The 25,996-nt window shown below is 36.7% G+C and overlaps 9 non-coding genes across 9 annotated transcripts; 4 read left to right on the forward strand and 5 right to left on the reverse strand.

Annotated features, from left to right (window-relative positions):
* Positions 1 to 1,044: 1,044 nt before the first annotated feature.
* Trnap-cgg lies at positions 1,045 to 1,116 on the forward strand. The gene has a single exon. It is a non-coding gene; the product is annotated as a tRNA-Pro (tRNA).
* Positions 1,117 to 2,729: 1,613 nt separating this feature from the next.
* Positions 2,730 to 2,801, reverse strand: Trnap-cgg. Its single transcript has one exon. It is a non-coding gene; the product is annotated as a tRNA-Pro (tRNA).
* A 499-nt stretch (positions 2,802 to 3,300) lies between these two features.
* On the reverse strand, positions 3,301 to 3,372 carry Trnap-cgg. Its single transcript has one exon. It is a non-coding gene; the product is annotated as a tRNA-Pro (tRNA).
* A 3,901-nt stretch (positions 3,373 to 7,273) lies between these two features.
* On the reverse strand, positions 7,274 to 7,345 carry Trnap-cgg. Its single transcript has one exon. It is a non-coding gene; the product is annotated as a tRNA-Pro (tRNA).
* Positions 7,346 to 10,959: 3,614 nt separating this feature from the next.
* Positions 10,960 to 11,031, reverse strand: Trnap-ugg. Its single transcript has one exon. It is a non-coding gene; the product is annotated as a tRNA-Pro (tRNA).
* A 133-nt stretch (positions 11,032 to 11,164) lies between these two features.
* Trnap-ugg lies at positions 11,165 to 11,236 on the forward strand. The gene has a single exon. It is a non-coding gene; the product is annotated as a tRNA-Pro (tRNA).
* Positions 11,237 to 11,966: 730 nt separating this feature from the next.
* Trnap-ugg lies at positions 11,967 to 12,038 on the reverse strand. Its single transcript has one exon. It is a non-coding gene; the product is annotated as a tRNA-Pro (tRNA).
* Positions 12,039 to 12,152: 114 nt separating this feature from the next.
* Trnap-ugg lies at positions 12,153 to 12,224 on the forward strand. The gene has a single exon. It is a non-coding gene; the product is annotated as a tRNA-Pro (tRNA).
* Positions 12,225 to 13,338: 1,114 nt separating this feature from the next.
* Trnap-ugg lies at positions 13,339 to 13,410 on the forward strand. The gene has a single exon. It is a non-coding gene; the product is annotated as a tRNA-Pro (tRNA).
* The last annotated feature ends 12,586 nt before the right edge of the window (positions 13,411 to 25,996 follow it).

Consider the following 25,996-nt stretch of genomic DNA (forward strand, 5'->3'; position numbering starts at 1 on the left):
GCGTCGAAATGCGAGCAAGCAGATTTTTTGAAAGCGCTCTTAATTAATTTAATGTATTTTAATTTTAATAATATAATTATGATCTTATGTTGGTCGCAAAATAAATAAATGAAAATGAAATGAAAAATGAAAAAATAGTACGATAAAGACAATTTGGGTGAAAAATATAGCAAAAAAACTGTTTGTCAATCGAGATTACAAGGCGGAGTTTGAACCCACGATCTCCGGATTGATAGATATAGAGCCGCGCGATATTGGCACTAAGCCACCAACGCTTTGAAGACTATTATTACGATTAGGTTTGTTTTTAATTTAAAAGGTCGGTTTCGGTCAATATAAGTCGCTTCAATAACTTACAAAACTATTGAGGAAACAGTCGGTAGCGTTTTATGGAGAAACGACAACTCCTGGCCCCGTAGCCGAATGGCATTTCTCCGACGCCAAACGAAAGCGATACGCCGCTGGCTCTGTCGCGCCAATACGCAAGCGCGATAGAGATAGATATCTACTAGCGCTTCGTTTCGTGAGCGTTTCGTGAGCGATTGTGCCATTCGGCTAGCCACCCTGTTGCTTCTTAATGAATAAAAAAGGTTCTTTGCAATTTTTTATTAAGGTCAGTCGGGGTAATAGTAACTACGGGGCAATCGTAACTAATCGAAATATCTTCCATATTTTACATCATTTACTGTATATGTTCCATATATGTCCAGATAGCGTATAAGCTCTTTCATCATTTCACCGTAGATGGTGTTGATAGTCCTAATGATCTCTGATCTACACGACCGTGAAGTTTTTCACGAAATTGGTAGTATGCGCGTGAGAGACAGCCTCTCAAACCCTTTAAACCAGTACCAACGCTGTATGAAGCAATAAAAAAATGCTACCTATATTTTTCATAACAGTTAAAGTCATAAAAGTGTGTCATGATATTACGTACGCGATGAATATTGCTTTGCTACATGATTTATTAATTTGAATATACACAAGTGTTATATTCCATGAGCAATAATAATTGCCTAGATAAATTAATAGCATATTATAAGTGGCATGATGGTCTAGAGGTATGATTCTCGCTTCGGGTGCGAGAGGTCCCGGGTTCGATTCCCGGTCGTGCCCTATTTTTTAACCCCCGACGCAAAAACGACGGGGTTTTATAAGTTTGACGTGTCTGTTTATCTGTTTGTCTGTCTGTGTGTGTGTGTCTGTCTGTGGCATCGTAGCTCCCGAACCGATAAACCAATTTAGATTTAGTTTTTTTTTGTCTGAAAGCTGAGTTAGTCGGGAGTGTTCTTAGCCATTTTTTTATGAAAATGGGTCTACTATATCGCGGTCGGGGTTTTTTTTTTAATTTTAATTTTGTGGTTAGGTCATTTGTCATTAATGATAGTTCCTTTCTGCAGTCTGACGCAGAGGGGACAGAAGTTGGGATATGGGACGCAGAAGTCTCTAAGGCCTCCGTATAATCATGTGACTAAATTATATAATTATGTTACCAAAAATCTAGAACCATTATCATTTTGGAATATAACCAAGATAAGTGTTCAAACAAAAAAGAAATCGATATTCTTATCGAATACACTTACAAAATATATTATATAATATGCTTCCAAGAATTTACGGAATGCTATCGAGAAATTCTACTTTAACAGATACAGAAAGTGACTGGTAAGGAACCTTTTTTTTACCCAAGCTGATACGGGGACTTTTCGTACGTCATGCTCCCCGGCAGAACCACCGAGATCTTCTAACTACACATGCTGTTTACACGTATACCACATCAAATAATTCCATATTAATTCTTTATTTATCTAGTTTACTAAATCACTTTTTTTTTTTAATTTAAAAGTGGAAAATGTCTGCCTTGGGTGAGACTTGAACTCACGGCCTCTGGATCGATACTCCAGCGCTCTGCCAACTGAGCCACCAAGACTTCAACCAAGCCAGCGAAATTTTCCACTACTAAGGTCAATGGGACCCGTAGCGACATCTACCGTAAGAGTATTAAACTTCTTAAACGGCAACCGGAGTTCCAAGTCATATTGGAAATTCACCAGTTACGATGCGCTAACCATGCTAAATTTTAATTAATTTTTATTTTTTTGCAGACGTTTCTGCTCATCAGAAGTTAAAATTTAAATCACTTTTTATTCTGAATACACGAATTTACGACATATCAAACTAAATAGACTGAACAATGCCTTGATGCAAAGCTTTGCAAAGATTTAGTAGTCATAATTTGTTACGATGATTTGTGCAGGCGCTTGATGCATAGTAGTTTGACATGTCATACATTTGTGTAATTAGAATAAAAAGAGTGACATAGTAAACTAGATAAATATAGAATTATTTGATGTGGTATAGGTGTAAATAGCATGTGTACTTAGAATAATACTTTGGTGGTTCTTCTGGGAGGAAGCTCTGTAGAAGCTTTACTAGGCTAAAACCACTAACTAGGCATATAAATTTTTACCAAACGGTCTTAGATTTTATATATATCTTATAAATATTTTCTGATATGTTTATGTTTCCGAAAGACATTATGGTTCTGCCGGGGAGCATGACATCTTTTCGCTCTACACTGTACGGAGAAAACAAAGGAACTAAAAAGTCTCAAATCTAGGCAGGGCACGCCACACACTTTCCGCGCCGATGCCATTATGTCCCTTTATAATTTTATTATATTGTAAGTCCCTAGTATATACATATTTTTAATGCTCTAGTAAAAAATTGGGCACGACCGGGAATCGAACCCGGGACCTCTCGCACCCGAAGCGAGAATCATACCTCTAGACCATCATGCCACTTATGAGGAGCTATTAATTCGATCTAGTCAATTATTATTGCTCATAAAATAACAATTGTTTAAACAATTTACAAAGGTAATTAATCATGCAAAACAATGCTACGGTATTGATTTATACGAGTATCATGCAGTTTTCATTGTTACTATTGTTGGCGCGACGTTACTCAGCAGTTCTTGAAAAGTTTGTACAAAAATTAAGGAAAAAGTTAAATTAGTTTTTATTATCCCTTTTTTGTTACCAAGATTTATTTCATGAATTGAGATTTTAGTAAGTTTTATTTGTATAACAATTATCCTGTATATATCTTACGAAAGTCGACTTATATCACTAAATGTTGGTAACAAAATAGGATGAATTAAAATTTGCTGACGTGGTTATGTACAAATTATTCGGGAACTGCTCTACTTACCCTCCTTGGCCTCCCCTTACCTTTTTGACCTCCAACACAAGAGCACGCCAATTTACGCGATAATGCGCGATAGTGAAGCAAAAATCTGGGCACGACCGGGAATCGAACCCGGGACCTCTCGCACCCGAAGCGAGAATCATACCTCTAGACCATCATGCCACTTATGATCCACAATTAATTCGATCTAGTCAATTATTCTTGCTCATGGATTAACACTTGTGTACATTCAAAAAGTAATAAATAAATCATTTTACAAAGCAATATCCATTGAACTCGTAATGTCGTAACACTTTCATCCATACAAACATAAACTCACTTCACGATTGTATTCTCAAAAGGGGTTGGCAGAGCATATGAAACTGCTCAAGTTTCAGTGAAAACGAAGTCGTGACATTGCAGTGACAGGTTGCTATGCTAGTCCATCGACCCATCGCCCATACCAAAATTGAACCCATAACCCACAGTCGACTTTTACGACACCTATGTGAGTAAAGGGGTGGTGAACTTCTTAGCCCCTCACCACACGTACACGCTTTTATAATATTTATTTCCAAAGTACACTGATGCATGTATAGGAACGCATATTATATTGGCCTGAAATGTTCAAGTGACGTGGAAAATTAAGAATGTTTTGGAAAATTTCGGAAAAGAAATAAGGAATGGAGAGTAAAGAACCGTTAGTTTTGGAAACGTAGAATTTCAATCCGCACAACTGATATCTAAAGTTTCCAACATTATTTTTTTTCATTGCGTAGATGGGCATTTTCAGAATTTGGGACCTCACAATTAGCGTAAGTCGTTAACAAAAATTAACTCACTTTCAGTTTTATGACGATAATAATTAAGCATGAAATTTCAATAACAATATTGTTTTTGTGTTAATTACAGAAACTTTAAGCGATAATCTACATGCAGATTGTGAAAAAAGTAAAAATTTTTGGACAGATTTTTATGTTTAACTAGCTTTTACCCGCGGCTTCGCCCGCGTAATAAAAGTATTCTTATTGAAACGTTAACAAAAAATAAGATTTTCATTTGGATCCGTAGGTTTCTTTGTAGGTACATCTATCTGTCCGCGATTATTTCGATTAAGGTAAAGCGGGGCAATTCTCGACTGGGGGGGCCATTGTAACTGATCTATTTGCGGTATGGTCAGCCATGAAAGTGGTTTCCCACTTTTCGACTCTATTGATCGAAAAGTGGTAAACCACTTTTTTGGCTGACTGTGCCTTACACATATTACTATTGTTTCAAAAGAAATTCTTGCAATGATTGTAGAATTGTTACACAGCGACCACAGCGTAGGTAGTAGGTACGAATATGTATGTATTTTACCTATATAAATATTTATACTGGGGAAACTTCATACAACCCACATAGCCAGTATCTCGACGCTATGGTCGGTAGGGTAAAAAGTACTTCCTTGCATTATCGCTTACAATTTTTTCCATTTTGCTTATACTTATTGCAAACGTAAACATATAAAAGGCAAGCAAACAACGATCTTCTTACAGCACATTGAATGTAATAGTTATTACGGATGCAGGATACTCGCCGATGCATACTTACTAATCCCTTCCCACTGAGCCACCTGCATTTTACACTGCCTAGATATCGATTGCCGACCGATTATTCCGACCCCAATCCCTATTCTTATCCCCGTCCCTATCTCTATCCTTGTCCCCGTCCCCGTCCCGTCCCTGCCCCTGTCCCTCCCCTATCCCTATCCCCGTCCCCGTCCCCTATCCCTATCCCTATCCCTATCCCTATCCCTATCCCTATCCCTATCCCTATCCCTATTCCTATCCCTATCCCTATCCCTATCCCTATCCCTATCCGCATCCGCATCCCTATCCCTATCCCTACCCCTACCCCTACCCCTTCCCTACCCCTACCCCTACCCCCTACCCCTACCCCTATCCCTATCCCTAACCCTATCCCGTTCCTGTCCCTGTCCCTGACCCTGTCCCTGTCCTTGCCCCTGTCAAATTATCATGCTAGGAGGTGAACTTTGAAAAATCCTTTCTTAGTGCTCCTCTAAGGAACTTCCGTGTCAATTTAAAATCTCTTGAACCAGAAGTAAAGATAAAAACTAAACCTATACTTATGGCTATTTTGGATATTTTAACCCCATTGCGCAACAACAGGGGAGAAAATTTCTTTTCCACCTCATTCGATTTTAAATATTTATCGTGATCAGCGACCCGATAAACCATAAAAACGATACCCATATTGTGTTTTTGACTTTACCCCCTTTGCTCCCCTTTAGGGGTCAAATTTTCAAAAAACCTGAAACATCTCTTTAGGAATCCTCCTGTGAAGTTTCGAATAAAATAGTCAAACTAATCTTGTTTCCCGATACAAACTTTGAACCCCCATTTCACCCTTTTAAGAGGAGAATTTTGAAAAATCCTTTCTTAGTGCTCCTCTACGCCATATAAGGAACCTATGTGCCAAATTTGAAATCTCTAGGACCAGCGGTTTCGGCTGTGTGTTGATATGTCAGTTAGTCAGTCAGTCAGTTTCTTCTTTTATATATTTTTTGATATTTAAACCCCATTGCACTACAACAGGGGAGAAGGTATTTAACTTCCGCCTCGTTAGATTTTAAAAGCGTTGTATTTATCGTGATCAGCGACCCGATTAATCAAAAAACCATACCCATATTGTTTTTTTGACTTTATCACCCCCTTTTCACCCTTTTAGGGATTAAACTTTCAATAATCCTGAAACATGTATTTAGTCTATGTCTTTGGGAATCTTCCTGTGAAGTTTCGAATAAAATAATCAAACTAATCTTGTTTCCACATACAAAATTTGAACCCCCATTTCACCCCCTTAGGAGAGGAATTTTGAAAAATCCTTTCTTAATGCTCCTCTACACTATATGAGGAACATATGTGCCAAATTTGAAATCTCTAGGACCAGCAGTTTCGGCTGTGCGTTGATATGTCAGTCAGTCAGTCAGTCAGTTTCTTCTTTTATATATTTTTTTGATATTTAAACCCCATTGCACCACAACAGGGGAGAAGGTATTTCACTTCCGCCTTGTTAGATTTTAAAAACGTTGTATTTATCGTGATCAGCGACCCAATAAACCCTAAAAATGATACCCATATTAGTTTTTTAACTTTACCACCACCTTTTCACCCTTTTAGGGGTTAAATTTTCAAAAAACCTGAAACACGTCTTTAGTCATATGTTTTTAGGATCCCTCTTGTGAAGTTTCGAATAAACCAGTGAAACTAACATTGTTTCCCCATACAAACTTTGAACCACCATTTGACCCCCTTAGGAGGCGAATTTTGAAAAATCCTTTCTTAGTGCTCCTCTACACTATATAAGGAACCTACGTGCCAAATTTGACATCTCTAGGACCAGCGGTTTCGGCTGTGCGTTGATATGTCAGTCAGTCAGTCAATATCTTCTTTTATATATTTTTTTGATATTTAAACCCCATTGCACCACAACAGGGGAGAAGGTATTTCACTTCCGCCTCGTTAGATTTTAAAAACGTTGTATTTATCGTGATCAGCGACCCGATAAACCATAAAAACCATACCCATATTGATTTTTTGACTTTATCACCCCCCTTTTCACCCTTTTAGGGGTTAAATTTTCAAAAAACCTGAAACACGTATTCAGTCATATGTCTTAAGGAATCTTCCTGTGAAGTTTCGAATAAAATAGTCAAACTAATCTTGTTTCCCCATACAAACTTTGAACCCCCATTTGACCCCCTTAGGAGGTGAATTTTGGAAAATCCTTTCTTAGTGCTCCTCTACACTATATAAGGAACCTACGTGCCAAATTTGAGATCTCTAGGACCAGCGGTTTCGGCTGTGCGTTGATATGTCAGTCAGTCAGTCAGTCAGCTATATATTTAGATTGTCGTCACAAAACTGACAGCGAGTTAATTTTTGTTAACAACTTTAGCTAATTGGAGGGTACCCAAATTTTAAAAATGCCCAGATACAAGCGGTACATAATAGGATTAATAGGCCTCCAGAGACTGGTTAGATTTAGTTTATGGATCCAAAATTCTTAAAGCAAAAATATGGGGCACGACCGGGAATCGAACCCGGGACCTCTCGCACCCGAAGCGAGAATCATACCTCTAGACCATCATGCCATATATGAGGAGTTATTAATTCGATCTAGTCAATTATTCTTGTTCACCTATAAGCAGTTGTATACATAAACATTCTAATAAAATATGTAATTAATTATTGTAGACAAAGAAAAGTGACAATTTAAGATAAACACGTCATGCAGTTTAATTTTTTCTGTAAGGTAATAATAACGATTCTTCACCAACGTTCTACCTTCAGCTGCTGGGTGCTTAGGTATATTTATTATTGTACATATTGTCTTAAATTAGAGTTCGGCTAATGAAAGTTGATCCCGCAAAAACGTGGCAATTTAAAAAACATTGGAGCTGGCAACACTGGATTTATTTTTTATTATTTCTAATGTATTTTCGGCACTTATTTTACTACTTTTTATGGTTTTATTCATTATTATTTATAGATTACGCTGTTAACTTTTACCGAAATTCGTTAAAGTGTCACACTGACAGATGACAATCGATGATATGACATCCCGAGTTGCAGTAAACTGCAACAAAAAAATACTGGGATCAACTTTCAATAGCCAGACTCTATACATTTTCTCTTGTCATTCATGAACTAGGGCTAGCTGTGCCTAAAACGGCGTTAATTAATATTTTGAGGTATGTTCTGTTTACGAATTAGTCACGGATATGTTTACTAAGACTAAATCTCACACAAGTTAAGTAGGTATTGATTGTGCTTTTTAAAAAATATTTGTTAAAGAAAAATGGAAACTATAGGTCTAGATTAAGAAAATAAACTTTATAAATATTTTTGTATGACCGTTTGTTTCATATCCAAATAAATAAAAAAATAAAAAAAAGATATGTTTACGTCTGATAGTACTCCGCTCCTGGAATATATTTATGTATAAAACATCATAGGATTTGTTATGTTTTTTTGGAAAAAACTAGGAAACAAATATGCTAAATATGTTAAAACACCCTGTTAATAAAATAATTAAATGAGATCTCTCTAGACACTGTTAACGTGACATGGGAGACAGTGTTAAACATCCTGACAGGCAATAACATTATAGAGGACTAGCTTTTGCCCGCGGCTTCGCTCGCGTTAGAATGAGACAAAAAGTAGCGTATGTCACTCTCCATCCCTTCAACTATCTCCACTTAAAAAATCACGTCAATTCGACGCTCCGTTTTGCCGTGAAAGACGGACAAACAAACAGACACACACACTTTCCCATTTATAATATTAGTATGGATGGTTATTTAGAAAATAAATTGAAATATTTTTTTTGTTAAGGAAATTAAAACAAAAAAAAATCATATGAAAATTTTGTATTTATTTCTAGTCAAAGTTAATTAAAAATATTTTAAGCGGGTTACTAACGTGTTAAGTCGATATAGCGTATATTTTTAAATATGTTTGAGTCTCACGGGAGTTTTATAGTGAAAGTTAATTGTTTTGATGTTAATTAACGCCCCTTAAAATATCCGTGACTAATTTGATAACACCCTATATTTGTGGAGATATTGAGTGTCAAAACGTCAAAATCAACGCTAAATATGTATTGCCGTAGAAAGTCGACGATTTCATAAACGCAATACATATTTACAATTGAAAAATATACAAATGGCGCCTGCCATCACATTCTTTCCCATTGGCACCAATCAACCATTTTAGCTAATTTGATATTTTTATTAGGTACCTAGTCAACAAAACTATCATCATGACAAAGAAATACGTCAAAATTGTAATTATTTACACATCATTTTAATATTTTACTCTCCAAGTCCAATAATATGGACTATTAATTCATGCAGAAGTAAAATATATGACACGTGTAAAATATTATATATTTCACAGCATACTCCTAAAAATAAAAGTTTACTGCAAAAACTCAGACAGAAGGAAAACCGCCAGAACACGATGTAGGCGTAATTTCCGTAATATACACTTAAGCCTTTTTCTATTTGCAATACATTTTTCCTAATACGTTTTATTACGCCTCATTCGTTGTACTTCACATACGAATTGCGTTTAAAAGGAACTTTATTATTTTCCAAAGCGGGCTTCAGACGCGAGACGCAGATGTGCCTGCCTATAATTTTCAGATACCGCGCTATGGAGCGATGTGGGAGTCTAATGTATTTTATGTGTAGCGCGAGTGAATTTTTAAAATAACTTCGCGTTGAGAAGCAATAACTACAAATTGAAAGGCGGACTGAATTTTTTTAAGCTATGCTTTATTAGGAAGTAGCTTTTGCCCGCGACTTCGCTCGCATTAGAAAGAGACAAAAAGTAGCCTATGCCACTCTCCATCTCTTCAAATATCTCCACTTAAGAGGCTGACAACACCCAATTGCGCAAAATTGATGTTACTTGCGCAGTTTTTTAAGACAAACTATTAATTTTAGTAAGGCAAGCCGATTTCAATAAATCGTGTATCGAGTACGGCTATGTTCGTTAAAATATAATGATTAAAACATATAATCGGCTCGATACAAAAAAATTGCAAAGATTGGTCTCGAGTTAGTCATTAAACGGTTCTATGTAGTTCAATTATTCACTTAGTTGTCTTTAATTAATATTACAATAACAAAAATATACATATCTAAAACACTAACGAAACATTTTGCACAAATAATGCATCTTTCTATTTTATTTTAATATTTTTCCGTACTTTTCGTACCTAGCCGCCCTCTTTTAGTGACATCGCGCTCTCACTTACTCCCATACGAATAGACAGTGTACGCTAGCGTCAAGGTCATGTGGTATTGTCAGCGTCTTAAAAAATCACGTCGATTTGTCGCTCCGTTTTGCCGTTAAGACGGAAAAACAAACAGACACACATTTTTTCATTCATAATATTAGTATGGATAAGAACAATACCGAGAAACAAAATTTCATTGGCGATCAACCTACTCGTATGGTACCTACGCACGGGCCATTAGGGATGAAACATGGTCGTAGTATTTAACCGATACCTGTGATACCTATTTGGCAACAGCAGCAACTCTCTCTCAAGTAATAATTCTAGGTATATATTTAAATCAATTCTAATGAACACAAGTTAAATTATAATCTATTGAAAATATTTCAACTTGTGCTGTCTTAAAGTAGTCACACTACTATGTATATAAATTAAAACCGAAATAAATTACACATATGAAAGAAAAAGTGACCAAGTCCTCTGGTGCCTGAGGCTGGTGCAGAGGACTTGGTCACTTTTTCTTTCATATGTGTAATTTATTTCGGTTTTAATTTATATTTAAATCGTAAAAAAATACAAGGGTGAATACTACGTCATGTTTTTTGCGCTATTATTTAAGTTCATATGTTTTGGTATTACACCTGTTGGCAAACCTTAATTAATAAATCCATACTAATATTATAAATGGGAAAGTGTGTGTGTCTGTTTGTTTGTCCGTCCTTCACGGCAAAACGGAGCGACGAATTGACGTGATTTTTTAAGTGGAGATATTTGAAGGGATGGAGAATGACATAGGCTACTTTTTGTCCCTTTCTAACGCAAGCGAAGTCGCGGGCAAAAGCTAGTAATAAATAAAAAAGTAATACAATTATGCATATTATTGTAAAAAATAATCACGAATCCGTCCATAGTACCTTTATAAGTGTTGTATTACACGTAAGTCATCAGAAACAAAAAACAGGGCACGACCGGGATTTGAACCCGGGACCTCTCACACCCAAAGCGAGAATCATACCGCTAGACCATCATGCCACCTGAAGGTTTCCACCAAAGCCTTCATGAAATAAAGTTTGTGATGCAATCTTCATTTGTTTAAACAGATGGTTATTATTTTGACTAGTTCACTGAACACGATTCGCTAGGTTTTTGGTAGGCTCTGACGTGAGGCATGATGGTCTAGTGGTATGATTCTCGCTTTGGGTGTGAGAGGTCCCGGGTTCAAATCCCGGTCGTGCCCTGTTTTGCTCCAACCAGTGTTGGACTAAAGAACCCCTTGATTGTAACCATTAATTCCACTAATCTTACTGAGTAATTCAGGTGTTAATGATACGATTTTTTTTTTCAGGTGTTAATGATACGACATTTTGTTTTTATTAACTTAATGTTTATTTTAATTTTTTTTTTCATACAAAAAAATAAAAAAAAATATTATCCAGCTATTCGATTTATTATGATTGCATACCATTGATGTCACTAAATACTTGTTCAATTGAAAGTTAAAGAAACGATAACGACAACTCACAGTCCTTAAAGTGTCATAAAATACATCGTTATTCAGCAAATACTTTTTCCAACATTGAAAACGAAATCGTAAGAACCCAAGATCTCGATCGGTCCCTCAAAGGAAATAATCTGTGCCTGGGATGCATTAAAATATAAATATCGTCGTTAGCAAATCATTAGCCGGTACATTTGCGTCCGACCGCGATGGCTCCTATCAATCGAGGGCAAATAGAGGGATGGGGCTGCGACTTTTTTTGGAAATTAAATGATCTGAATGGGTGCTTTCGAATATATTTTCTAGTATTGTAATTAAAACTTACCATCGTAAGTAAATAATATTTATCGTCTTTTTGAGTTTCAAAGTTGCTTGCTCATAATTCTCATAAGCTGCACGCACCGAAGCACGCATTTGTATTCTACTTCTATTTTGTGGCTAATTAAATAACGTATTAGTGTTAAATACAGGGCACGACCGGGATTTGAACCCGGGACCTCTCACACCCAAAGCGAGAATCATACCGCTAGACCATCATGCCACGTGAGAAAGGCATCAATAATTACCATCCATGACGCGGATAGATTTGTTTGTTCAATTGTTTCAATAAAAGCAACATTTTTGGGGGAAATGTTTTTAGTGAAGTATTACAAGCGGCATGATGGTCTAGCGGTATGATTCTCGCTTTGGGTGTGAGAGGTCCCGGGTTCAAATCCCGGTCGTGCCCAATTTTTGTTACTTTATTTCAACATAAGGTAAATGTGGCATTCTATTCTTTTTTTATAATTCCTGTTGGAATAGCAGATAAAAAGGACCACTAGCATTGAAGCATATGGGTTCTTCTGTATGAAAAGTGACAAATAAACAAAAAAAATTAGATGAGCTCTCCTGATCCTGAATACTGATGCTTTTGCGAGTTTTAAAAATCGTATCCTCGTTTTTATTATAAGTATGATAATTGAGATATAAGTATGATTTCTGCATGTTACTTCTTCATATTTTCAGTAAGTAGTAATTACTAATTAGTAGCAATCGCTTATAATAAATAAAGATTTAAATAACTCAACATTGGAACAAGCCACTAAATCAAAATACTTCAAATGAAACCTATTTGTTTCACGAGGCAACCCTGCCTTATTTTGTCTCCAATAGCTATATCACGATTAATATGTCGTCCCCACAGATAATTTAATAACCAAACCTCTCAATGGACCCAGATGTCGATTGGGTTTATTATGGCCCCACTCGTTTGGAACGTACTTTACCTCATTAAATGCTTTGATATCAGTTTCGCGTTTTTCATAAAGTTGGCTAATAAAGAGTAATGATATCTGAAAAGGTATTGAGGGAATCTGGTAAACAAATACGTGGCGAATGGTGAGACTATTTCACACATCAAAAGTATTGTATGTAGTAAAAAAAGTACGTATGATAACGAATATGACAATTCAACTATATATACCCACTGATTTTACTATCTAAATTACTGTGCTGTTAAACAAAGTGCAACCCTTTTATAGTCGCGGGTACCCATGGGCAACGCTAATAGGTTCGTTCTGCGATTCGTTTCTTTCATATATCATAGAAAAACATCATAGTGTTATCAGTGATTTTTCTTTATTTACACAGACTATGTATTACCTGTATATCTTGCGCTATAATTACTCTAAATATTTTTTATCCGTACCTAAGTCGACCATAATGTGCTCAGGTTGTGCCATTCTATATACGTATCCAGTTATTGACGAACTTGACGAACATTTTAAACAGCTGTTTAAATATTTCGTATGTTGCACGTTTCACCAAGTTTTAATACACATTTTATGGATTGTGACTCACGCGGCATGATGGTCTAGCGGTATGATTCTCGCTTTGGGTGTGAGAGGTCCCGGGTTCAAATCCCGGTCGTGCCCTGTTTTTAATATATCAAAAACTTAATTAGCCACATTTATAACTTAACCCATGCAACTCTTATAATAATATGTAAGTATTTATGATGTTTTCTTAAAGAACGTTTTTCCTCTCGAATGTATTTCCGGTATTCATATCATAATTTCTTAGCTTTTCTACCTCCCTTACCTTAATCCCAAGTCGCGCTTTGTGACAAATATAACAAATGTGCCGCTAAACCACAAACGATACAAATAATTTTGGATAGGTTCTGTATCAAATAATTTATTAATTTAGGGGCCAGAAAAAAAAGTTTATTTTTTACTTCTGAAATCATTGGCTTACGCAGTCACGTGACACTGCTCGAATAGTCTATAATAGACATCAAAGCCAATAATGATGGCAGTTTGACATTTTCGGTGAAAGAAAGCATTATAAGGCAACCTGCATTGCATACGTCTGGGATGGACTTTAAATATTGAGAACTTGAGAAGTCCCCAATACGTAGGTACTGAGGATTATAGCTCGAGTCCTCCCATGTGTGAAAGGAGGCATTCTCCCAGCAGTGGGACGTATATGCTCAATTATTTTTATTTCCTTCCAGGGCATTCCAAGCGTCAAAATTACCATGGAGACAAAAATATATATCAAAGGGTCAAAATGTCTATGGAGTCTATATGTCCAAAGGGTCAACATATCCAACAGTCCTTGAGAAGGCGTTGATCGTCGGACCAGTGGAGGGCCATCGTAAAAGAGCCGGATTACCCACGCGCTGGTTCAACACAATAAAGAAGGTCACGCGCGTTGGGCTCCAGGGATCCTTTAGGAAGGCAAAAGATCGGCCTGAGTGGAGAGCACTGCAACGTACAGCGACTTATGGTGGTCACGACCCTCAGTCATGAGGTTTCGACAAAGAAGAAGAAGATATCCAAAAGTCAAAACGTACAAGGAGTCAATATACCTCAGCCCCCGTAGCCGAATGTCATTTCTGCGACGCGAAACGAAATCGAAACGCCGCAGAAAGGTATAAAGGTAAAGGTAAGGTATTATCGTGAGCGTTTCGTGAGCGTTTGTTTGTGCATTCGGCTGCGCACACAGAGGTCAATATGTCCAAGGGTCAAAACGTCCAATCAGTCAATACTTTGCATTTGAAAGAACTTTAGGGGTAATTCTCAAAATAGTGGCATCGTACCCTGTCATCACGTTTTTGAATAGAAAGTATGCGAAATATATATTTTTTACATATAATTAAAATTTTCATAAGGAGATATTAACGTGATACATCGAGGCCAAAACATATTTTTTCAATAAATATAATACTTTTGTAAAAAAAAATTAAAGAAGACCGTTTTCTACTGTACCCTGCCTTGTCACAACGCGACACTGCCCAAGTTTTCGCTCTATAGATTATTGAATTGCAGTTGTATGATAATAAAATATCGTTTTTTGTAGAGAATAGACTACTATATTCTTAAATATACGTTGCACGGGATGTTTCGATTACTTTTGAACACAAATTTTCACGTTCAAAGTTTGTCCAGCGATATTTTCTCCATATCCTGTGCGTCCGCAGTATTGCACCTCACTCACACACAGAAAGTCTTATTAAGACCCTAATATACGTAAAACACGTAGCCAGTATGGTTCTAGCCGCCGGTGTAAAGGTTTGTGTGTGAGGTGCTGCGGTCTTGTGGTTAGAAGTTTTCAAAGTGTGACGTTCGGAGTTTGTAACAGGTATGTCCACTTTATTCTGGCACGATTATTTTAAAATATTAATACGGCAGTTTTTTTACTAATAACATTTTAATGTTGTATTGAAGTATAACTATTTATATTAAAATTATGACAGTTGTATTATTAACAGTTTCGGAGATAATATCTAGTTAATCGGATTTTCACTACACCCTGTGTAACTTTATCCTGCCATCACTCTGCAGGGTAAAGTGACTGTTGACAGGATAAAGAAACACAAGTAAAAGAAAGCTATTTTGACATGGTTTTTACTAACTTGCAATGTATGTATGTATGTATATTTGTATGTATGTTGAGGTCAAATCTTGCAACCCAATTTGAAGCAGAAATTTTCAACCGACTGAGCTGAAATTTTGTATACACGCTGCGGATGACGTTCGCATATAAGCGCCGATATAGGGCATTGGGTCCTTCGATATTGGGCAATATTCTGCCCAGCGCCGAAGCAGCCCCGACGAGGCTAGGAACCAATTTGATTAAATGTTCCTCGGAGTCCCAATTTTGGTTTAAATTTAAGCCGAAGTACTTAATTTGGGGCGCAAACGGGACCGCCTCACCGCCAACAGGCAACATCCCTATCGCTCTTGCATATAGGCACGTCAGAACCAGATTGCGTTTCGATCGGCGTATAGCGTCAACGATTGTCATTTTGGCTAGGTCGGCAGCGATCACTTTCTTCGGGCAGAAGCCAATCTTACCCTCGAAAACCACGTCATCGGTCACGTCATCGTCGTGGCAAGTAACACCGCAAGCCCAAACAAATTAATGCGCCCAACTGTGAGCTCAGTTGCCACTGTGGCTCTCCTTATTATACTGGTACTTTCTTCCCCTCACGGCTACTATTGTGTCATCGGCATAACAAATGGTGATCATGCGGAGAAGTTGGACTATTCTGATAGCCAAATCAAAGCCAATGCTCCAGAGCAGACGCCCAGTACCGACCCCTGTGGAAAACTGTGGGTAGGTTATGATTATTATGATCATATGCATGTGGGTAAGAAGAAGAATAAGGAAGTCAGTCTTGAATTGAGCACGTAGTCTCATTGACCTGTCCCTATACGTTTACATGGCGCAGCCGGTTGGAGCACCACACTCCATTCGTCTTTCTAGGTATCTTCCTCCTGATTCATTGAGCACTACTCTATGTGCAAGGTGAATGATGATCTTCAAATAGAAAGGCGCATCGTGGAAGCAATGCTCCTATTTTATTACCACATAAGGAAGAGAGCCGAAGTAATTGGCAATGTCAAGAGATACTGCGATGGCTCCCTGCCTTTTCTCTGCTACCAGACCGCTGTATTTATGCAGCGCATCAATTGCGTCTACCGCTCCTCCCAGAATCCGATCTCTGATGTTTGGGCACGTGTCTTCCAATATGCGTGCACAGCAGTAGATGAGACTTACGATGATGCGCTCAAACATCGTGACAGTTTCATCTAGGAGGGCAATGGTACACGGTATCCTAAGGGACAGTCAGCTGGACTACCCTTTTTTCGAAAGGCACAGTCTGCCCACCTTCCAACGAAAATTTATACCCTCACGGAGGCAGTCGTCAATGTGGCCACGTAATCTACATCTAAGATGTTTAAAGAGCCAAGGCACACCGTCCGGCCCTAGAGTGGCCCTCATTTTAAATGCTGACCTCATTATCTCGACATCTGTTACCAAGGGGACATCAAGGAGATGAACCGACTCCTCCACTGGGGCAGCCATTGCAGGCATTACATGCACAAGCACAACTCACATTGTGAATCATGATATGTGCTTTGTTGTTTTACAAGACTGTGATTATAGGTACTTATTTATTTATTCGTTATTGCACATAAAAAATAAGTACAAATGGAGGACATAATGCCTTAAGGCATTCTCTGCCAGTCAACCACTGGGTCAAAAAGAAACATTTGATACGTGCAGGCATCGTGACAGAAAACAATAATCAGATATCACTTACTATACTTCAACTGTTTTGAATAAAAAATAATGGATTATTGTTTAAAAAATGTATTTTTTTTGTTTTTGTTTCTACTTAAAGAAAGTAATTTGAATCCTAACAAAATCATAATAGTCGATATATGTTGAATTATTAGTGGTAAACTGGTTTTTTCATTCAAACTCTCTTTATCCTGCCACGTTTTCCCTGCTACCCTGTCTATTCACTTTCTCCTGTATGTCTAAAATTTCAACTCGCCATAAGTTCTACGTTTTTACGACTATTTTGTTCCCTTCCGCAAATTCCGTATCATGGATGCACTCAAAAACATATTTAAATCCAAAAAGGTATGAAAAACCATTTTCATTTTTTTCCATTAACTTTACCCTGCCGGTGCCACTTTTTTGAGAATTAACCAGAGCAATATGCTGCTTTAAAACTTCAACTTAGCTTGGTCTCCTGATGACAGGTATAAATATTTACCGCGATTAAGGTCAGGGCGGTTCTCAGGGATGACGTTCGGTGCCTGATTTCGGTGCTGATTTTTAATTACTACTTTATTGATACGTCAGTCAATTTCCTAAAATCTAGCCTAAATATAAAAAATATTGGTGGTGGAGGCCTCCATTAGAACCTTATAGTTTGTAAGAAATCTGTCATTTTAAGATCACAGAAATTATGTATGGGCACTGTAATCAATTTGCCCCACCGAATTCAATTTTTTATACATTATTCCACATTTCAACTTAATATATAACTTATTATTCAATTTAATGATATTTTTCATTTTAGTTCGAGGACAGGTCATGTAAAAAGGCTCATAATCGCGCAATTTTACTAAATTTAACGTGGTAATATGCTAGTCATTATCGAGTAGAGAATTTTGTACCCATAGAGTGGCTTAATTTGCTTAGAAACATAGTTCTATGTTTTTACAAGGTATATCCTACTATTTAAGTATGAAATATTAGAAAATAATGGACATTTAATCAGTTTACAACGTGGCAATCGAAGTCGGTGGTCACTTTTTTTGATATCGGTGGTCAAAAAATCCACCGAAACCACGGAAATCAACTCCACTGATATCAAATTTCATAGCTTTTTTGGAGATAACTGCAATAGCATGCATGATACAGAGGAGATGTTATAATGACGTAATAACATACTTTCAAGGATTTGTTAGTACCTTACATAACGACAAATGGACCTAAACTGTGGGAGTAAATTGATCCACCGAATCTTAAAAAACATGGGACCAAACCCAGCGAACGACTGAGAAATCTTCAAAAAGTCCCCTTTATAAAACGGTACTGCATCTCCTCTACACTGAATGGTTAAAACATAGCTAAAACTAACTATATTTGTGCTACTACGTCCCTGATCTACTAATTTGTAAGAGTAATGTCATGTTCAAAAAATTACACCGAAATCAGTCACTAGCCCGGGACACATGGTAAATTTGTCTTTACTCGATGAGTTTAGCTAACATATTATTTTTATACAGAAAATATGATAGGTTAACTAATACCTTATACGTGAATATCTATAACAACTGCGATCAACAACTCCATTTTGAGTTATGATTTTTTGTTTTGCAAATTCTGAGTGCGGGACACGCCCACCGACGATCATTTTTCGCATTTAATATTTTATTACTCATATCATACAAATAATAAATAAATAATGTTAAGATGTACCAAATAGAACAGAGGCTAAAGATTATGCCCGATTTAATTCAGATTTTTAGAACAGTCCGTTCTGACGTTTTTTGCCTCGGACACGTAAAAACGCGCCTCCTGAGAAATGCCCGTCAATCGCTGGCCAGTTTACAATAAAAAAAAATCCCCAACATCGGTCAAGAGGTCACGCCTGTGCTTCCAAAAACCAATTTATTCACTCGACAAAATTCTAATCTCCCGAAACAGACCGAGCAAATTTATAACCGCAACTTTAAAACTCTCTCCGGACATTTAAATGTTCAGCATCAGGCGAGTTCGCTGGGGAGCGGGAATCATCTTAATGCCGGTAATTATACGGATTCCCAGAATTACTTGGTCATAAGTAAATAAACGGAATGCCCTATTTACAATCGTAAATTTCTGGGGGCGTAGGCGTTGGTCGTTGTGTGTTGGCACTAGCATGCTGCAAGAAAATATTATAAATAAATATTGGGAAGACCTTATACAGATCAACTTAGCCCCAAACTAAGCAAAGCTTGTACTATGGGTGCTAAGCGACGATATACATACTTAGATAGATAAATACATACTTATATATACATAGAAAACATCCATGACTCAGGAACAAATATCTGTGCTCATCACACAAATAAATGCCCTTAGCGGGATTCGAACCCAGGACCGCGGCTTAGCAGGCAGGGTCACTACCGACTGAGCCAAACCGGTCGGTATTAATATTCTTCTTTGGGCCGGGTCTTTTCTCAGAGATCGGGCTGAAAACCAGCGCCGGGCATCTTGTCTGGCATACGTTACAAAAGATACTTATCACTTTTGTTCCGTGTGATTTATACTTAATACGTCAATAAACTATTCTTATTCTATATATTATTCCACAAGGAACGGGCGTTGGTTAATTTGTTTGTATTGTCAGGTCATTTAATGGCAAAGTTGGGCATCATTCTGAATGATACGATTCGTAAACGGAAACGACAATCCAATAACCAGTGGGTAGTCAATTAGACTGATTTTGTTCTAAGTATTTCAGTTTACATTAACACATAATTATGATATTCTCAAATTAATTCGAACATTGTCGATCATGATAATATCACCAATAATTTTAAAATAAAGAACACAAAATACAACCACATTTCTTTGTTCAGTATCATGCTAGGGAGTCACAGCCGAGTTGTAGCTCCCATTCTTCTGTATTGTGCTCCTGCCCGGCAAAGCCTTCTTTGCAATTCTTAAGTCAACTTCACTCCAAGGAAATAATCACACTCTTCTTAAGGGATTCCTATGGCACTTTAAAATTGTTGATTTAGAATTTTAATTAGCCTCTTTGACTTCATTTAAGTATTATATGTATGCGATTTTGGTTTAGCTTTTCATTAAATTTTGCTTCTTAAGCAATGATAAATTTGCTTCATACCTCCACGCGTTCCTGAGAAAAAGGGTCTTGACAGACGGACGGACGGACGGACAGAGGGACAACAAAAAAAATACACTACTACTTAGGTTATGTGAGGTAAATACATCAACTCAGGTAAATGCGTATTTTCAAAATATCAAAACGTAACATCGTATAAATATTATAGCCATCTATATCAGTATTTACCTTACATACTTTTGGAAAACAAACTCAACAAATACCTGGTTTCTAACAAAACTAGTTTCAACTAAAATAAATCTTAGCATTACAAATTATTTAATACAAACCGTTTTATTTATTCAAATGCCAATTTTATTGCTCCTTTTTTGCCGAAACGTGTAGAAAGCATTGTTTGCACCCAGAATTAAGTGACGCACAAAACAATTAACGGAATAATGGAATTCAAAAGCACTTCTTTTCATTCAATTTCATACGTTTCATAGCCGCGAAGATTAATGGATTGTTGACATTAAAAATATAATTAAAGTGATATCAATCAGGGCTGACAGTGGGCACAATGGTTTCTTAAGCCTCCTTTTTTCGTGCTTTGATGAGAGAAATGTTAATTTAAAAATATATGTTTGTATTGTAAACATTGTGATGATTGCATTTGGAACACAGAAATGTTTATTTTTTTTAATAAATAAATAAATAAATAGGACATTCTTACACAGATTGACTGAGTCCCACAGTAAGCTCAAGAAGGCTTGTGTTGTGGGTACTCACACTCAGACAACGATATTTGTACATATGTTATTTACAAATACTTTACTTATATACATAGAAAACATCCATGACTCAGGATCAAATCTCTGTGCTCATCACACAAATAAATGCCCTTACCGGGATTCGAACCCAGGACCGCGGCTTAGCAGGCAGGGCACTACACGCTGAGCCAGACCGGTCGTCAACTTACTGGAAATACTGCGGGCGTAGCACACTAGTTCGATAACCTTTATTGCATCGGTGCGTCCCTACCGCACTTATAAAAGGACGATTAGAAAAGGACGGCCTGACCTTATATCATTTTTCACGCGACCATGCTTGCCTGCCTGGAAAAGTTATCTCGAATGATAGAGTTTTTATGACAAATTTTATATCAGATCAATGTGGGAAACAGATCTTGTTAAGACTGACGTAAGACCTAATAAGACAAGCTCATAGCGAGCGAAGCTCATAGGTTTACTTATGACGATCTTCCCGAACAAAAATGAAATACCGATATTCTGTACTTTAACCTTACATATGTAGGTAGAAAGAAACCTAACTTAATAAGAATCATAATTACCTAATTATTATTTTTTTAATTTTATTTAAGGTTTCTTTACATTCTCTTTTATTGCCGTAAACGAAGAGTTTTATAAGCAACGCGAAGCTTCTGCTATGGAGTCTCAACATAAAAATAGACAGATCAAGGCAAGTATTCTATTAACTGTGCTATTACGACGTAACTTGGTACCAAAACGGTAATGGTCGGTATTCAATGACGAGTGAAGCGTATTGCGTACCAAATAAAAGGAAGATTAGATCTTGTAAGTTATGTATTTCATTTGAATTATAGGAAAATATACTTATATATAAGGAAAATTCAAGATACTTACTACTTAAGGTTTTTTCAATTCATTTTGTGTAATTGTATTTATTTTTATTTTTTGTGAATTCTCTTAGAAGTTATCATTAATTTGCAATTATGCATAGCATTACATAATAAATTATCCATTGAAATTGTTATTCTTGTATCACATTTCACTTTCCTTCCTGTGTTTTATGATATTTTTCAATCTAAAAAGAAGGCACGCCTATACCCGTTCTGTTTTATACGTAGCGCTGCCGAGATTGGATCCGACGATTTTTGATGCTATCGTGTTGGATCGCTATAAGAAAGGGTTAAATGTACTGTCCCTACGCTTGCAGTCAACAATACATCTACATGTATTATCAATTAGTTATGAAAAAGTGCAAGACGCGGCATTGTATTTTTTATCGCATAGTTTTGTTTATTTTCAATTGGTCTGTCCAAAGCTAAGAATTTGCTGCCATTTTTTGTAATGTAATAATTGGTATTTTCCGCTACCCGCTCCGCTTGACCCCATGCCCCTAGCCAACAATACAGCTTGCGAGCTAAATGGCAGCGCGCGCGGCCGGCTAATGAAATAAGATCCCGGCTCTGAACTAAGGAATAGCGGAATTAAAACTACATAAATGAGCGACCGGCGAACGGAGACATTTAAACGACCCTTGCCAAATGGATTCAGCGGCGATGTTACAATCGGGCAATAACTGTACGTATAATTAACTTTTTATAGGATATTTTAAGACGTCATACTAAAAAACACTGATGAATTCTCATGAAATAAAACTATGGAAACGGGTATAATGATTTTTTCTACTCCCGTACTTATTCGTGAGTTACAAGTGTTAGCAAATGACGGGTAGAAGTATGTAAACATTGAATTTAACGATTGAGATTTGAAGGTATAATTGAGAAACGTTTGAATCTAGTGATTAACTGATTTAAATGTTCATAGATTATGATTATACTAGTTTATTTGGATATGTGTTTTAAAGTATTTAAATATTAAACTGAATGTATAAAATAATTAAAGATTATTTACTAAAATTATCATAGAAATGTATAATGTAGATTAATACAAAGTGTTTAATTTGTGCTGGCAACATTGGTTGCCCGTTTAAAGGAGGTCAAAAAAGACGAGTGGCGTGGGTAACAATTTGAGGCGAAGCCGAAAATTGTTATAAAATCTATGATTACATTGATTACTTACTGGTAACACTGATAAAAGTATTTTGCTTCTGCAAGTGTTCTCTCCCCCGCGCCGCCGCCCGCCCCGGCCGGCGCCCCGCGGCCCGCTATAAATAAATTATCTTATACTTTAAATATAAAGAGTGGAAGTTATTTACTATTCCTGTGGTTCCCGAAGTACGCTCAGCGTACACAAGGTCGTGCATAGAACTTAAAAACCCTACATAAAAGATGTCAGGACAAGTCTATCTAGTCTATACCCTGAAAACATTTAGTAGAAGTAGCACGATATAGCTGTTACAGTTCAGTAAATACATTGCTACCAACTTAACAAACCAATTCGCAGAGTCGAGACTCCTTCGTTTTCTGCTGCGTTCATTGGCGACGCGTCGAATCGCATTCAAATGTATGAGAACTCGATTCAACTCGGCTCGATTCGTCTTAGTGGCCAGGCTTCAAAGAACCATACCATAGACAGTTTTATTTTCATGTTTGCACTGAAACTGCATATTCAAAATGGTAGGCGGTCCACTAGATAACTAAGATGACTGAAAGTAGGTATTTGTTGATTTATAATTTTCTTTCAAAATAAGTGCTTGGTCGTAGAAAAAGTATTGTATGCAACGGTGTTTAACTGAGTCAAAAAATGCACGTGGCGTCTTTATTAACAATTTTCGGCTTCGCCTCAAATTGTTACCCACGCCACTCACCTTTTTTGACCTCTTTTAACCACCAGTTGCATAAAATACTATAAAATACATCCCGACGCAAACAAGACAACAAGCAAGACGAAGGCTGAGCATTTGTGTTGTATGGTGTTGGACATTTGCAGTTTGTTCTTTGTCAATTTTGTGTAGATTAATTGGTAAATTATTTTTTTAACATAGTAATGGTAAATTTTTTGAATATTGTATAACTAGCTTTATTAATAGTGTGTGAACCTGCCTTAGAAATCTATATTATTTGTGGTCATGGTTCGTTAATATTTTTGTATGTAGGTAGCTTTTGCACATTGTAATTTTTCCTCAGTCACCCGTTGACCACGAACGCTGTAAAGAGTTTGAAACGTCGGGATGTATTTTAAATTCATTATACGCGAATTAATCCGTTTCCATAGTTTTATTTCATGAGTAACTATCGCGGTAACCGAAGACAATATTACTGATGAATTCTCTTAAAATTAAATGTCCCTATGCTAATACTACGGCATGGACAAATTCGCACACATCCAGCAGGTCGCAGGTTCGAGTCCTGGCAGAGGTTTGATATTTTCTATCTTTCCTTTAAGTTTATAATATTTTTATTATAAACATATTTAGGTATAATCATATTTAGGTATATTATAAACATATTTAGGTATATTTAGGTATAACCAAGGACCATTTAATACTAGACTGATATAGCCCATACAAAAAAGCGTACCCCTGAAAAAAGCTTAATTTTTGCTTTAAAACTAGATGGCGTTGTTTCGTAACCCGGGAGTGGAAAAAAACATATTTTCACCCATATTTTTACTTGTTTTTATATTATATTATGAATAACTATCAAAAAAACTTTATTTTAATATCAAAATATTGGTTCAAAACACAATTTTTACAAATTATATTTTTTGGTCGTCCTCGACGTAGTTGTGATCGCTTCGCTGGCTAAGTTTGTTCGCAAGTTGTCTAATTATTGCCAAATAAAATGACTAGATGACGTTGGTGGACTAGGAAAATGTCACATCCGTTTCGTTGTTCATTAATATAATATACTTAGTGATAATAAACCTATATGTTGAACTCAAATACGTTCAACAAAACGCAATCATTGTGCCAACAGATGTGACATCCATGTCACATCACAAATGTCATTGTATGATTTATTGAATATTCATATTATGGATATTAAATATTTTAGAATCGCAGCAGCAATGCGAGTAGAGATACAGAATTAATAACGGTATAAATTAATAATTGTATGACCAATAACCTCATACATAAATTTACCAGTTTAGGTGACAGAAGGCGAATCCAATTTGTAAACATTAAATGTGCTAAGGAAAATAATCTTTCCGATTTTCAACGGGACACGGCTGAAGGGGCGAGCTGGTTTCGACTGCGCCCATGCATCTCAATTGTCCAGAAAGTTCATTCGAAGATCATTTTGCTTATAATAATCTGAGTAATCACAGTGAACGGTTTGACAGTATTTCAGCTAACAAGTAGAGAGACTTGCTAGCTTCATCGGTCAGGCTTCGTCTTGGACACAACGCGGATAGTTCAGCGTTTCTTGTATGTCACTCCGAGCACCCTTAACCATCGGCAGCGTAGGCCATGCACTGGCCGACTAGGTGTGGCACTTTGGATTACGTATTTATAATAAATTAATGATAGTTTGTATTGTTTTGGTAATATATTTTCTACTCGTATACTACTCGTTTGGTACTCGTATAAACCTAAACTGAGATAATAAATGAATAAAAAGAAATAATTAGTGAAACTCTGACATAAGTAATAATTAATGAGACTAAATGCGTTTTCACATTATCCGATCCGATATCGGATGTAGGACTGATACCCCATACATTACAGACGCTATCTTGGATTTTTTCCATTTAAATCCTTCCGACATCCGATATCGGATCGGATAATGTGAAAACGGACTAAGAGAATAGATACCTTGTTAGTGTTATATACCTATGCCTATGTATATCCCGCCAAAAACATTCTGTAAAAAATAGCCGTCTCGATGGAGCTGCTTGTTTATCTCTAAAAAGTAGGGATGTACCGACTAGTCGCCGACTAGTCAGGAAAGCCGACTATTCGGCCACTTTTGTAGTCGGCGATTAGTCGGCGACTAGTCGGCAAAAAGGCCGATTAGTCGGCACTTCATAAGTGATAGAAAAACAGTACAAAAATAAATCAACAGCTGATGTGGTTGTATTATGTACCTATTTTGTTATGCCTTTCTTAGTCAAAACAACAAATATCAGATATCAGAAAAAAAAATGTCCTACTTAGGACTATCAATTTCATGGGCAGGATTACTAATCCACTACCTACTATGCCAAACC

Source organism: Leguminivora glycinivorella, chromosome 4, assembly GCF_023078275.1.
Source record: "Leguminivora glycinivorella isolate SPB_JAAS2020 chromosome 4, LegGlyc_1.1, whole genome shotgun sequence".
In the NCBI taxonomy this organism is placed as follows: Eukaryota; Metazoa; Arthropoda; class Insecta; order Lepidoptera; family Tortricidae; genus Leguminivora; species Leguminivora glycinivorella.